Here is a 14,848-nt window from a genome sequence, read left to right as displayed (position 1 = left end):
TCAGTCTATTAAGCAACAGCTTTGATACCCATAAACCCAGAGATAGTATTTCCCCTTCTTCATACAGTCTTTTAATATAATATTATGCTACATATTATTAAGTATATTCATGGTTTTGTTTGTATTTGACCAATGTGACAGGCAGGAAATGTTGTAAGTTTCCGAAAAGTAACTCATCAAAAAATATGGAAAATAAAAATAGTGTAAGTGAATCATAATGGACATGACTCAAGCAACAGTTTGATGTAGATTTAAAATCTCCCACCCCCCTGCCCCCCCTGCCCCCCAATAATTTTTTAGTATTCTATTTTATGGGAGAGATTTATCCTTTAAAACATCTTAACAGATTCTCAATTGCAATCCTAGTGTAAAAGAAAAACACCATGTGTGGCAATGCTCTGGTAACACCATACGGTACCCTCAGAGATTAATATTAAATACTTAAAAATCAGTGTTACCAAAATCATTTAATGATCTTTGAAATTTTTTTAAATTATATTTTACAATCTTGCTTTGTGATGTGACCAAATCAAAGCTCTACTTTCTAAATTAACCGGTATTTTTAACAGTACTAACAGATTCTAATGGCTATCTTACAAAATTCCATGTTAATTTTATATACCAGTGTGCAGTTGTGAGACCTTCTTTCTACTAAAGCTAAATCCCTTCTCTTTAAAAGTTGCTTGAATATTTATATGTGCAGACACTTTCATAATTTATATTTTTGACACTAAGTCATTATACGACCCACCGAAGAGACTTAATTAATTGGTTAAGAATGTGTCTGTGTAGATTCACAAATTATTCTAAACATGCTTTAAATATTTTAAATTAGAGCTTCCAATTAAAATTGTACATGTCATATTGTCTTATGTAATTCTGTTCATTTTAGAAGACACAGCTTCAGCTGAAAAAGCTGCATTGATGTGAGCTGAGCTCAATTAGTTTCTGATGTTCTGCCAAATTGCCTCATTACCTGTCATACTAACACACTGCTGACATTTTCAAAGCTAAATTCTTTACATACACAGTATTCTTTTTCTGCGAGAAATTTTGGTGAGTAAAAATACAAAAATTTGAATCTGATTTACTCAAAGTATTGGCTACCTGGTGAATAATCTAGATTAAAACAGATAAGTAAGAGTAATTTGTACCCCATTCTCTGATATTTAGAACTGTTCCAAGCAAAGCATTTTCTAAACCCTGCGTACCAGTTGTAGACAAATTAGTTGTGCAGCAAATTCATGAGTATTTAAATAGAAAGTGAACCTCCCAGGTGCAGAATACTCACAGTCCCAATAGCTTTTACTCACTTCAATATCCCATTTGAAAGATCATATAGATGTGAGACACTTCCTTAGCTATGGCATTAAGCTCCCACAAAAGAACTGCTGAACGGCTGACAAGCCTGCAGATCCACTTAAATTTCAAAGTCAAAAAGACTAGGTGTCTCTCTTAGATATTTACTGTATTTTGCTGTTCAGTATATAGAAGAGTGCAATGTTAAATGGGCAGTTTGGCAGACTTACCTTCAGTTCATTTGGGTTTGGCTGAATCAATATAGTAAGGGCATTCCATTAGGAAAACAGGCTGATAAAAGATCTTGGCAATATGCTGTTCTGTGTAACACATTGTGGATTTGTTGAACAATGCTACTTAAAAGTAGCTTTCTCAGACTCGACCATAAAATTAAATGTGCACTCCACTTTGTTCCCAGAAATATTCCTTAGTATCTTCTCTGTGTGCCCATATCATCAGAAAATGTTGGGAATACCTCTTTTGGTATTTTTTCAGTTTGAATCAATTCCAACTTCTTTTGCTAATCTGCATTTTGCAGGAAGATATTCCTGTAACAGACCTGTTTTAGGGTAGGTCTTGCAAAAATTTAAGAACCCAGCTTTGTTTAATGGAGCAAAGACAGAGGGGGAGTGATGATCATTGGTCTCCTAACCTGGATGACCAGGGAACAAGAATTGTGGTGTGCACCTTTGAAGATATAAATTACATATTTTGGACATATTGCGCATCAGATTATTTTGAATTACCTCTCTGATCTTTTTATTCTGACCATATCCATGATGGTTTTATATCTGTAAATAGATCTTTAAAATAATCAGAACTCTTTTTGTGAATTAAAAAAAGCCCGTGTATTTTGTGTCTAGATTGACATATAAATAAATACCTCACAGGAATAAAGTTTGAGGAATCTTGCTTTTAAGAGTTGTTGTCCAAGTACCGGAGTTTAAACTAAAACCAAAACCAACCAACCAACCAACCAAATAAACTTTCTCAGGGCAACTGAAAATCCTGCATATGAAGTTCTGAAATTAAACACAGATGCAAACAATACTACATCTTCCTATAATTCTTACTAGTCTAAATAGCAAGTTCTGCATAAGAATTAGAGATCCATAACTTAATAGCATAAAACCAAAGAATGGAATATGAACTGGGGATTCAGAAACAGTGTGAATAAACTGGCTTTTTAGGCCATTTCCAAGTTCACAATTTTTGGTTACTGTTGTGGATTCTGCTAACGAAAGAAACTTCTGGCAACAGCTGTTATCCTTCCCATCATATCAAGCACAATTATCAAAGTTAAACTGAGGGGTAATACCCCTATCAGTATTATTTGCTGCTACTATAAAAGATTATGCCAAAATTTCTAAAACCTCTAAATATGGTATTGCTTGAAGACACCACAATTCAAATATAAAGCAGAAACCCATTTCCTTGAAATGCTTATGGTTTAGTTTACCTTGAATACTGGTCAAAAAGTTCTACCCTGAAAACTGATAGCACTTATTATGTACCAATCAACAATCTGACCATCTAATTTCTGAGGATTAGAGCACGATTAAATTGTCAATTTGGAAACAGAGGAAATATCTGGATATATTTTCCTTCCATTCCTAGCTAACATTCTCTCACATCAGTGAATATTTAGGCTTCTGTTAGGGGAAGGAGGAGGAGTAGATCTAGCTTACTTAGTCTAGCTGTAGTATGAAATAGCTTTACGATTTTTCCCTGTGAAATCCATACCAATTTGGAGCATTAGTGTATTTTGACACAGATGTCTCACTAGCTCTCTTGTTTATTTATTTTTAAACCTCCATTGATTGTAGTATCTCACTGGAAGCTTGAAAATAATCATTTTCCCAATACCCTTTCTGTCTTTTTCCACTTAGCAAATATTAGACTCTCCCCAACCCTTGTGTTTTGAGTAAACTGACATTAGAATTGATGTTTTTGATTAAAAATAATTTCAAGCTAGGTACAGCACCTATCTTGTCAAATATCTTAGCACATGGAGATCAAACATAGCAGACCAGCTATGGGAATAGCATTTGTTAATTAACTGCTGCTGCAAAGCCAACACGAGGAGCGCCAAGCATTGTGTATTTTATTAGTGTCAGAAAAACTTATGGCTTTGTTTGTCTGTTATTTTGAAGAAAATTATTGGAGATGGAGTGACAGATTAAAAAAATATATCTAGAATTTGGCAGACCTTCACCATAAGAAAAGAACAACTTTAATTTACAATACCATCCATCATTTTAAAACATGATACACTTGTAAGGCAATGCAAAAAAAAGGTTTTGGCTTACTCCAAAATCACATTTGATTTTATCATTTAGTGTGTGAATTTATTTTTTTCAGATACATACTCACTTTATATACGTACTCATTTCTAACAGTCATAACTATCTATGTATGAACGTGTTACACTCAAATCTCCTAATTTTCCTAAGTCCATGCTTTGGTCTCTACTTTGGTCTTACAGATCTATGCTCAAAACGCATTTTTATCTCCATGAACATTTCCCAGAAAAGGCATGTTCCTACATCCCATCTAATCTGACTTTATTTTCAATAGGACTTACCATAAATATCCATAAAATTGTCTTTCAAGAATCAAGACTGGAATCTGGAATTTTAGACCTCTACCACATGCAGAATTCTGGTTTTCAGCTTGGATGCATATAACCCATATTGGAGGCACCCTGCTAGACCTCATACTTACAAACATAGAAGATCTGGTTAGGAATGTGAAGGTCAGGTGCAGCCTTGGCTGCAGTGACCATCAGATGGTAGAGTTCAGGATCCTGAGAGAAGGGAACAAGGCAAAAAGTAGGATCACAAGCCGGGACTCCAGGTGACTTTGGCCTGTTCAGGGACCTGCTTGGGAGAATCTCATGGGATACAGTCCTGGAGAGGAGTCCAAGAGAGCTGGTTGATTTTCAAGTATCACCTTCTCCAGGCTCAAGAATGGCTCACCCTGATGAGCAGGAAATCAAGCAATGGTGGCAGGAGGCCTGCATGGATTAACAAGTAGCTCCTGAGTGAACTGAAATATGAAAAGAGCATACAAGAGGTGTATAAAGGTCCCTGAAGGGACAGGTGACCCAGAAGCAATGTAGAAACACTGTCTGAGCATGCAGGGATAGTCTTAAGAAAGCCAAAACCCACCTAGAGTTGAAATTGGTGAGGGACATAAAGTACAACTATTTGGGCTTCTGCAGGTGTATCAGCAACAAAAGAAAGACTAGGGAAAATGTGGACCTACTGTTGAATGGGTCAGGATGCTGACAAAGGACATGGAAAAGGTCAAGGTGTTCTTTCTGGAATTTACTAGTAAGGACTTCCTTCAGAAATTCGATCCCCTGAGACCAGTGGGAAAGTCTGGAGTAATGAAGACTAACCCCCAGTAGAGAAGCACCATGTTAGGGAACACGTAAACTACTGGGCATACACAAGCCCATGGAACCTAGTGGTATGCTCCCACCAGTGCTGAGAGCTGGCTGATGTCACTGCAAGGCCAATTTTGATTATCTTTGAAAGGTTGTGGCAATTGGAGGATGTTCCCAAGGACTGGAGAAAGTAAATGTCACTCCTGTCTTTAGGAAGGACAACAAGGAGGATCCAGGAAAGTATGGGCTAGTCAGCCTCAACTCAGTTCATGGGGTGGTGTTGGAACAAATAACCCTCAAAACCATAACCAAACACATTAAGGACAAGAAAGTAATAAATCCAAGCCAGCAAGGATTTAAGAAGGAGAAATCATGCCTGACCAATGATAGTTTGCTATAATGACATTACTGGCTCAGTGGACAAAGGGAGAGCAATGGATATCTTAACTTTAGCAAGGCTTTCGGAAGTCTTTCCACACTGTCTCCTATAACAAGAGACAATGGTCAAAAATGGAAACACAGAAAATTCCATTTAAACATAAGAAAAATATTTTTTTACTGTAAGGTTGATCAAACACTGGAACAGGCTGCCAAGAGACGTTGTGGCATATCCATCCCTGGGAATATCTAAAACCTGACTGGACATGACCCTGAGCAACCTGCTCTAGTTGATGCTGCTTTGAGGAGGGAGGTTGGGGTAGACAATGTCAAGAGGTCCCTTCTAACCTCAACTGTTCTGTGACTTTTTGATTCTGTGAATTGGTAGAAAATCTGGACGTGATACCATATGTCTCACTAAAAGCATGGTACATGTCATACCTGTATTATGGTGGACATGATGGGCCCCTACAACTACATGGGTTAAAATGGCACTGAGGAGAATGATACAAAAAGTTATGATATTTAAAGAGACACTCAGTTCTGTCAAAAAACAACCCACTTTTTGCATATACACAGAAAGTAATATTGAAACATTTCCAGGACAAAAAGCATTGCTTAAAATTGCAAATTCTACTTCTATTAGAAGTCCCATTAAAAGCACTGGAAAATAAAAATTAAAAATTGAGACTTTATTTTTCAGACATGGAAGTGAGAAACTAATCAGAAGGTGAGAAAGTAAAGGAAAGAAAATCCAACACATCCCAGTGTGAGAAACCATTATTTAAAACACTAGAGATATATAGAATTTACAAGTTTGTTAATCAACTTTTAATTTAGGAATATAGTTTCAGATGGTTGAAATATTTCTCTTTAATCTTAGACATTTGCCCAAAAGAATAAAGAAAAAAAACTACAGCTCAAACACAAAAAATGAATTAAGATGCCCTAAAAAAATAATAACCCAAAGTTACACTATTTCTCTTGGCATTTCTCTCCTCATACTGAAATTTTGACTTAATTAAAAAAATTAAGGAAAAGATTGTTTAAAATAAATACTTTACTTAACATGAATCCATTTGTAGTTTGGTTTTCACGTTGCCAGGAAAATTAAACATTGTGTGCCGGAAATAAATCCCCTAGTTTTTTACTTCAGTCAGCAATAAAAAAACCCATTACTCACTCCGATCTCACTAAAGCCTATACAGAATATTTGTGACCATCAAGAGGCCCGGAATCATATCACTTGCTACCCTATGTTATATGTTGTCACTGGGCATAAGCAGGGTGAATCAGGTCACTGAGAATCTGTAATTGCATTTGCAACCTCTGCAGGAAGTAGAGATCATGAATATCAACCTTGTGCCCCAAGCCGACAACAGAATGAGGAGCATTACGGTAATGAGGTATAAATTCAGGCTGCTTTCTAGTAACTTCTGGTCTCTGTACTGTGGTAATTCAGCTAGTTTTTAAGTCCAATATTCTGGGCGGATTCCAGATCCTTTGCTTCTTTAAAGTATTAAAAAACCCTCATAGCTTTAGAAAACAAATATCTATTCGCTTCATGTTCTCAATCATTGAAAAACACTTTTGAGAAGCACTAGGTGATAAAACCCATTGTATTTTATGGTGTAATGATGCTACATAACACAATATTATTTTACATGTAAGGAAAATAAATCATTGCCATTCAGTATCAGGAAGGAAGTGATTTCAAATACAGTTAACCATAATTTCTCATTATATTATAAAAGAGGCAGTGTAAAGGTATTAATAGTCATTGTGATATACTAGTGACTATTGAAAATAATAAATATGGAAGTTACATGGAGAGTTGCTGAATTTGTAACTGGCCATGGCTGACATGCCTTCATTGATCCCCAGTATTTTCCAGTTCTTTTTTCCTACCTGTAGGAGACTGTTATAGTATATTATGTGGAATTCTTAGAGAGGAATTATTACGATATTTATATATCATCTATTTAAAAAGTAGAGTGAAAATATAGAACGCAAACCTTGAAAAATTACATATTTTGCTTAGTTTTGTCTATAGATCAAGTCCATTTGTCTATTTCCAAGTTGTCTATAACAATTTGAAAATATTAGACTATTGAATAACTTTCATTTATTATTCCTGACAATGCTTAAGTTAAACTTACGTTGGTTAAGAAGAACATTTCAATAGCCCACTATTACAAACCTGAAACTAAAATGTCAAAAAGTACTTTTTATTTTTAACTTTCTCTTCTTATTCCTACTGTTGTAGTAAAGGCATTTTAGTATTTTTTTATCAATTCTTTGACAAAATTCAAAGAAAAAGAAGCAAGGATAAAGTTCTCCAGTATTTTAGAACAACATAGAAAGTACATTTATGCCAGGCTTTCCATTCCCTCCCATTGCACTGGATAGATAAAATAGTGATGGTCTTTTTTTCCCTACTATTATCTTCAACTGCGTTATAGCAACTTTCCTGAACTAAAAAAATAGTCATCAGATGGGGAGAGTCATCCCCATCTGTAGGTAGTTTCCTTATACCCCATACAGTGATGTAACAATTTTTAAACATCATATTAACTCTACATGATCCTTGAAAGGGCAGAAAAAAAGTATGGCAGGTAAGGAATTTAAAAGCAAAATCAAGAGGACATTTCCTTCACATATATACTCAAGCCTTTTACAAACGTGTGTCTGCAGAAAAAACAAAACCATTAGCAAATTAATTATATGTCTTAGAATACCACTTTTTATTTTGACCAAATGCTTCCTGCTAAAATAAAGCAATTGGGATGAAGACTCTGTAAAAAGAAGGAAGTAAAGGCCAAAGCCAAAGAAGAATCCTACAGAGCTTTAACAGTATTTGGTGGTAAGTGTGCCCTGAAAAATCACAATTCAGTTTTCAATCAACCCCAAAGTACTCCTCTGTTTAATGTTATGGTTCCTGAAACACATCATTCCATAGCAATGCCAAATTTTCTAAGACACTGAGGCGGCTGGGGTTTGATACACGTAGATGTGTTGTGAAAGTCCAGAAAACAATTGTATCCCTCCTCAATCAGTATAAGAGGCATTTTTAAGGCTTAGCTTGCATACCTGTACTTCTGAAGTTGTGTCATTGTTCAATTTATGGTAGGCCAGAAAGAGAACACAAGAAAGGGCATGATTCTTTAACCTGATCTTGAGGGCATTCAACTAGCCAGAACAAGTTCTTGGCCCTTGTTCCATCTTCAGGACTTTCAACACCTACTGTAATGGACTCCAACTCCTATTGTAAAACTTAAAAAGTGCTACACTTCAGAGTTGGTTATGAATCATTTTGTATGATGCTTTATATTGAAAAATAAGTTACACCCTGAAATATTTTTTCAAAGACTGTGTAACAGGCAAGCTGTCAGAAAACTGGCAAAAGCGAGATAGTGGAGATACAGGGTTAAAAGTAAAATCTGTGCTGCAGATGATGGTGGTAAATGATGCTGATAAAGACTCACGAATTACAGTATTTTGATAAATGTCAGAGAATCAACATTCTACACTGAATTTTAAGAGCTTACTTTTTAAAAATTCACACAAACAAAAGTGACTTTTCTCTATCATCATCACTTTCATTATGTACACATTTTAAAAACACTTTATAAACAGCATTCAGCTGTAGATGTTCTTTTCTACAGTTGAACAGTCAAAGTGTTAAAATTCCTGTAAGCAGAGTGAAAAAAACATCCCTTCACCATAATGAGCTGAACTTCCGGTGTAATTGAACTGTGGTCCATTAAAGGATATTATCCACATGAGTGGAGGGGAGGAAGGAAGAGAAAGGAAGGAATAAAATGAAACAAAACCCAACTAACCTGATCAGAAGTAAAATTTAATTAAAATTTGTGAAAAACAGAATTAATTCCTTATTGAGTCCTCAAGCAAAAAAATGTAGTATATGTTCGTGTGTTAAAATGCAATTCTTTTTTTCAATTTTTTTTTTTTTTTCTCCTGACTTTCTATGTAAAGCTGGTGGTAGTAAATTCTGCTTCTATTTTAGAAATAGGATATTGATAAAAACCAGTGATTTATTTAATGCTCAGAAGCAATTGGTTGTCTGAATAATGATTAAAGCCCAGACCACTATGCTAGTCCGTATCATATAAGTAGAGCAACATATGTTACTCTTCCATATCACAACAGTGCTGCTATTATTAGTAGAATACATTCAGCAACTTTCACTGATTTCAGCAGGAGATGCTAAGTGCTTAACACTTCTAAATGCAAGTGCAGTTATTCTGGCACACAAATATAAATGTAGGAATTTAGTTTTAAACATCTATTTTTTTAAATGAATCCTGCATAATCCAAATCTCACTGTGCAATTACCACAGTGCAAAAAATAGCATATGTTCCCCTCCCAGCAGTGAATAATAAACTGCCATGTACTTTTAACTGGAAAGATTATCCCTTTGTTAACATGGAACTTAAATGCCTTGTGATGGCATGAATTTTCCAAACAAGTATGACCAGTTTTTATTCAATTGCATTTCTCAGGGGCATGTTTCAAAGAAGTGATAGTCCAAAAATGTGTAAAAAAAATGTAAGTGGAAGCCAAAATCACAGAACTAAAGGGTCAGAGGGGATGCCAGTTTTATGAAGCAGTTTAGCCTATCAAATTTAGCCACAGCAGAACTGCATGATCCTGCAACAGGGAAATTATATTATTACGATTTGAAAATGTTTTTAAACACCTAATGCAAAAACAGATTATAACACGTAATAAAGTCACACACACACACACAAAAAAAAGGAAAAAAAAGGTTGTGGTCGATATATTAATACTCATCAACCAAAGCATGAAATAAGAAAGTGTAGTCTTGTAGTCCCACTAATACAGTGCCCCGACAACAGGATGCAGACTTTGTGGTATGCTGACTACACGGGCCTTGTCAGGCTCTGCCTGGACTTGTCCTGGCCTGCCTATACCCTTGTTTTAGCTTGTTTAGCTATAACCAAAATTATCCATGACCAAGTGGCTGTTACCTACTTTGATTTAACTTTTGCTTCGCTTTGCACAATTGTGACATGTGATGCCTAGTGTTATGAATGTTTTGTACCTAACAGATAGTAATATCAAGTACTCGTCCTGTGTAAAGCTGTCTATGGCCCTTTATTAAATGCTGGCTTGGCAAGTGCAGGCACAGGATGATAGCAGAAGCCTTGAAGTAGAGGCACAGATTGATACCAGAGGGTTACAAACAACTCAACCACAGTCAGTTACTGGTTATTAAGGAAATAAAACCTTGGGAGAGAGGAAAAAGAGTTTCAAGCGTAACAAGGAGAACAAAGAGCAAGAACCCAAGTGTGTAAAACACACCACACACATACAGTGAATATTGCAAACTAATGCCGAAAGAGTGAGATGCAGAGCATGCTAACAAAAACATAGTGCCACCAAACTGACACTGAAGAGAAGAAGAAACCATAATCATGAACATTATAACTCCTTGAGGGAAGGAACCTCCCCACTATGAACATCAGCTTTCTCCTGCTGGAGGACTTGGGATAGTGACAGCTCATCCTAACCCCTTCCTCTCAGACTGAAGCCACTGGCCTCAGGAGCCAGGGTGGCCCTGGACAGGTGAACATAGCACCAGAGAAAGAGGTGGATACTAGAAAGGTTTTGTTTATTAGTCTTAAGCAAATCTAATTCAAACTAAAAGCATTACTATCATGATAAATGGACTAATAATAAGTCTTTGAACAAATTTTTAAGACCTGAACAGATAATAAATTCTCTGCTTTGCATAGAGGATGTGCTCCTTCGGCCTCACACAAACTGCAGTGGGTTTAGTGCAACAGTCTGATGGAGAACTTGCACAACCTAGTCTTTGGAGACAACCAACTGGTTGTGATGTTGTCAGAGGCAAATTTTATAAGGAAAGAAGTATCAGCTTGTGGACAAAGCCTGGGTGTAGAAGGAAGGAAAGAACTGTCCATCTAACTGCGAAGATGTGTCAGCTGTGAGAGGCTCATGCTTTTAATGCTAAAGAGGAAGATCATAATAGGAACATAAACGATGCAAAATCTGAAGGAAACCAATCCCCCAAAAAAAGGATGAACTATTTACAGACCGCTGAAAGGAAGTGATCTTTAGGCTATGCATGTAATGCACATCATATAATCAGATTATATCAATGAAAACAGAATTGTATAAAAACTAATAGAAAGCTAGCAGAGCCTGAAGATTGTAAGATGAAAATATGCTCATTAAAATATCAAGACCTCAAAAACTATGATGTTACGTACATTTTCCATTAGTTACTAGAAGGAAACACTGTGCAATGCATCAACAGAAAGCAGTTCTTGGCAGAAGTAAATTATAATGAAATGAAAAATTATAGACACTTTGATGACCAAATCTCAAACCCCAATCTTGATTCAAAGCAGTATGTCTGGGATACCAGGAGGTATGAAAGACTACTTCAGAAGCTAGAATGATTGATATTGCCATTTTGGGTGTGTGTGTGTTACTGAATTAGAATCTAGGGGGGGAGGGAAGGCAGGGGGGAACAACAGGAAAATGCTAGACTAAGCCTCATGTTTAGGCAATATGTTGAGGACTTTCATCCCACCCTGTGTATGGAATAAGCAAGTTTTGCTTTGCTTTTTATTTCCTGTTTAGGTATGCACTATGGCTCCATTTCTTCCTGCCACACGCTCCTGATGGCTTACATAGTGTGTATGCAAAACCTTGAGCTGTTCTTACTACAAACAGTGAACTAGAGATGCACAATTTCTGAAACTGATCCACAACTCTGAAAAGAGGACCTCCAGGTACTAACAACAACAGAGAGAAAAGCAAACTTGTTCTCAGCTTTAATTTGGTTTGCTCAGTTGAAATACATGATAGAATGGATAAGTAAAGAGAGCGTAAGAATGAAATGTCAAAAACATGTAACAAAAAAGCTCGGGCATGCACATTAACCCTAACTTGGCTGGTTTACCAATTCAAAACTGGGGCTGCAGGGAAGAATTCACTTCTGCAAAAAGAAGTTGAAGAAATAAACTGGAAAATGTAGAGGTTTTGAAATGCAGCTAAGTTTCAGATGCTTCATTACCTTTGTTATTAAGCAGTATCTAGTTACATACAGTGCTGCTCCGGCACTAACAATTCTGATCTCCATTTTTGAGAGTGCCAGAAGTAAACATTGTCAGTTGGGTATATTATTCTATCTATCTCCTTAAAGTCACTTTGACTGGATCACAGCATTTGGCAACAATAATATAAATACTTTTCTTTTTTCAGGTAGAATAATGCAATACCTTTAAATAAGTCCACAGTTAAACTGTTAAATTATGTGCCATAAAATAAGCACAGCTTGTCATTTATTTCTGATACATTGTTGAGTTTGTTCTTAGGTTACTGACAGCTACAGTCCACAAATCGTGTAACAATTTGAAACATATGACAGTCATTTTCTCAAGCCTTTTGTGCTAGCAATTATTATATGGCATCTTAAAATTGTGTACCAGAAGGCTGAACTGTGAAATAATAGAAAGCTCCAAGACATGCCTGTAACTGAGGATAGCAGAGCATTTCAGAGGAACCCTCACTATACAAGATAAAGAACAGCCAAGGGGGGGATTCTGTACTGAAAAATAAATTTGAAATCTTGTACCTCCAATTCGGAAGGAAAGAAGAGGTGGGAAGGGACCAGACAGGAGAGTGGTTAGGGTACAGTTCCTCTGGGAGAGGCTAGAGGTTTCTGTCTCCTTCTGAGTTTCCTGCTTCAGTGGGACTCAATAGGAACCATAGAATCATTTAGGTTGGAAAAGACCCTTAAGATCATCCAGTCTGTTAACCGCAAACTTAACACTGTCAAGTCCACCTCTAAACCATGTCCCTAAGCTCCATGTCTACATGCCTCTACATCTCCAGGGATGGTGACTCAACTACTTCCCTGGGCAGCCTGTTCCAGTGCTTGACAACCCTTTCTATGAAGAAAGGACTGAAGGGCCAGAGAGATTTATGCAGTTTTTTCCTGGAATATGCAGCCACTCCCAATCTAGTCTGCTCCATACTGCTTGCTGGAACTCAGGCGCATAACAAGATTCAGACAAGACTATGTGAAAATGCATACATCCTGAATCCCAAAGATAGGAGGGACAGTGGTGATAAATATACAGAGAGAGAGAAATGAAATAAACAAAACCCCAAGAAGAGACCAGTAATGTACTGTTGCGTACTGACAGAGACTGCTACTTGTTTTCTCCCAATGCATTGTAGAAATTTAAATTTTAATCTCTCGACTGGAATGCCAAATGCCAACAGGAAAAGGCAGAATAGATTCCTCTCTTTTCCTGCTGTTGGGCAAGTGAGGTCAGCAGGAGCATTGCTATAGTCAAGCCCTGTTTCTTGTTAGAGGATTTATGTAAATCCAGCTGATGAGACTAACTTGCCCGAAGCAGCTGTTTATGTTTTAAAAAAAAAGTCCAAAGTCCCCCAAAAGAATAAGCAAGAGAAGATTTGGGATTTACTCCTATTTTATAAAATTTCAAAAGGAGAAGTAACTTTCATACTAAGAAGCCTTATTTAATAGATAATGAATGAGACAACATTTATGAATTTTTATACAGTTCTCAGTGTTAGCATAATGCTAATGTGTGAAGTTCAGAAAACAAAAGCAAACAAAACCTGAATATTTCTCCTCTCTGCATGAGTCAAGATAAAACAATTTAACTGTAAATATTTTGGACTGATGACACTGAATCAAGTACTGTCTGCATGTAAGGACACCACAAATAGAAAGTAATTGATTTTTTGTATATCTAGATTTTTTTAAATAGGATTGAGTGTCCAAAGACAGGTCAAGGGAAGTCCCATATCACTCTTCTAACCAGTGAATATTTATGTAATTTAGTGTGTATTTCATGTAAACTACATATTGAATCCATACGCATGGCAGTAGACGTGAACTCTATTCTCCAAATTTAACCACTGAGCCCAAACCAATTCTTTCTCTTTGGTTTACTGAGTCTGGAATTCTGATTCAACAGGACAGGAAGAAATTATTGTTGCCCAGTATCACTCACTACTAATGATTATGGACCTCACTAGATGGAAGGTAAGAATTTACACTTTCTTGAACACAGAAGGAATTAAACTTGAGTCCTCCAACATTCTTGGTTATATATCATATTCCGCTCACGAAGGAATATACAAAAGGGGATCTTCTCTTGTAGCATTTTAAAAACATACGAGAGTTACTAATACAACTTGCAAGGGCCCTGATACAGTCAGTTATAGGATTCTGGAGTACAGTAAGTAGAATGCATATCAATTCTGCCCTTAGGGCAAAATCACATATTACATTTTTAAAAAGGTAACCTCAGTTCTATTTCTTAAAGAAAGAAACAAGAACAAGGCTCAGTCACCTGAATCACTTAGTAGCTTTAAGCCTAAACCCTGAGAGGATTAGAAATCCTGTCACTTCACTATCATTTTCACCATACCCTAGGATTTCCTAATGACTAACTATAGGTAAACCTCTGCTCCATACATTCTTGACTGTGGATCTCATTCTCAGGTGCTCAACTCTCTTTGTGCACTATATAAGGAACATAGGTGCCTACAGCTAGTTCTGAATATTAGGTGTTGCAATGCCTAAGTGTGTTTATGGATCTTGCCCAAAGTAATTTTGTCTGCTAAATGATATCATCTCCTAAGCCACATTGATTTTTCTTGAAACTAGCCTCCCAAGTAACTTCAGTCCTTTGAAAACCACTACCTAAGTCTGTCAAGAGATT

This window comes from Harpia harpyja, chromosome 2 (genome assembly GCF_026419915.1).
Source record: "Harpia harpyja isolate bHarHar1 chromosome 2, bHarHar1 primary haplotype, whole genome shotgun sequence".
Classification (NCBI taxonomy): domain Eukaryota; kingdom Metazoa; phylum Chordata; class Aves; order Accipitriformes; family Accipitridae; genus Harpia; species Harpia harpyja.
Note: the sequence above shows the minus strand (reverse complement) of the source record.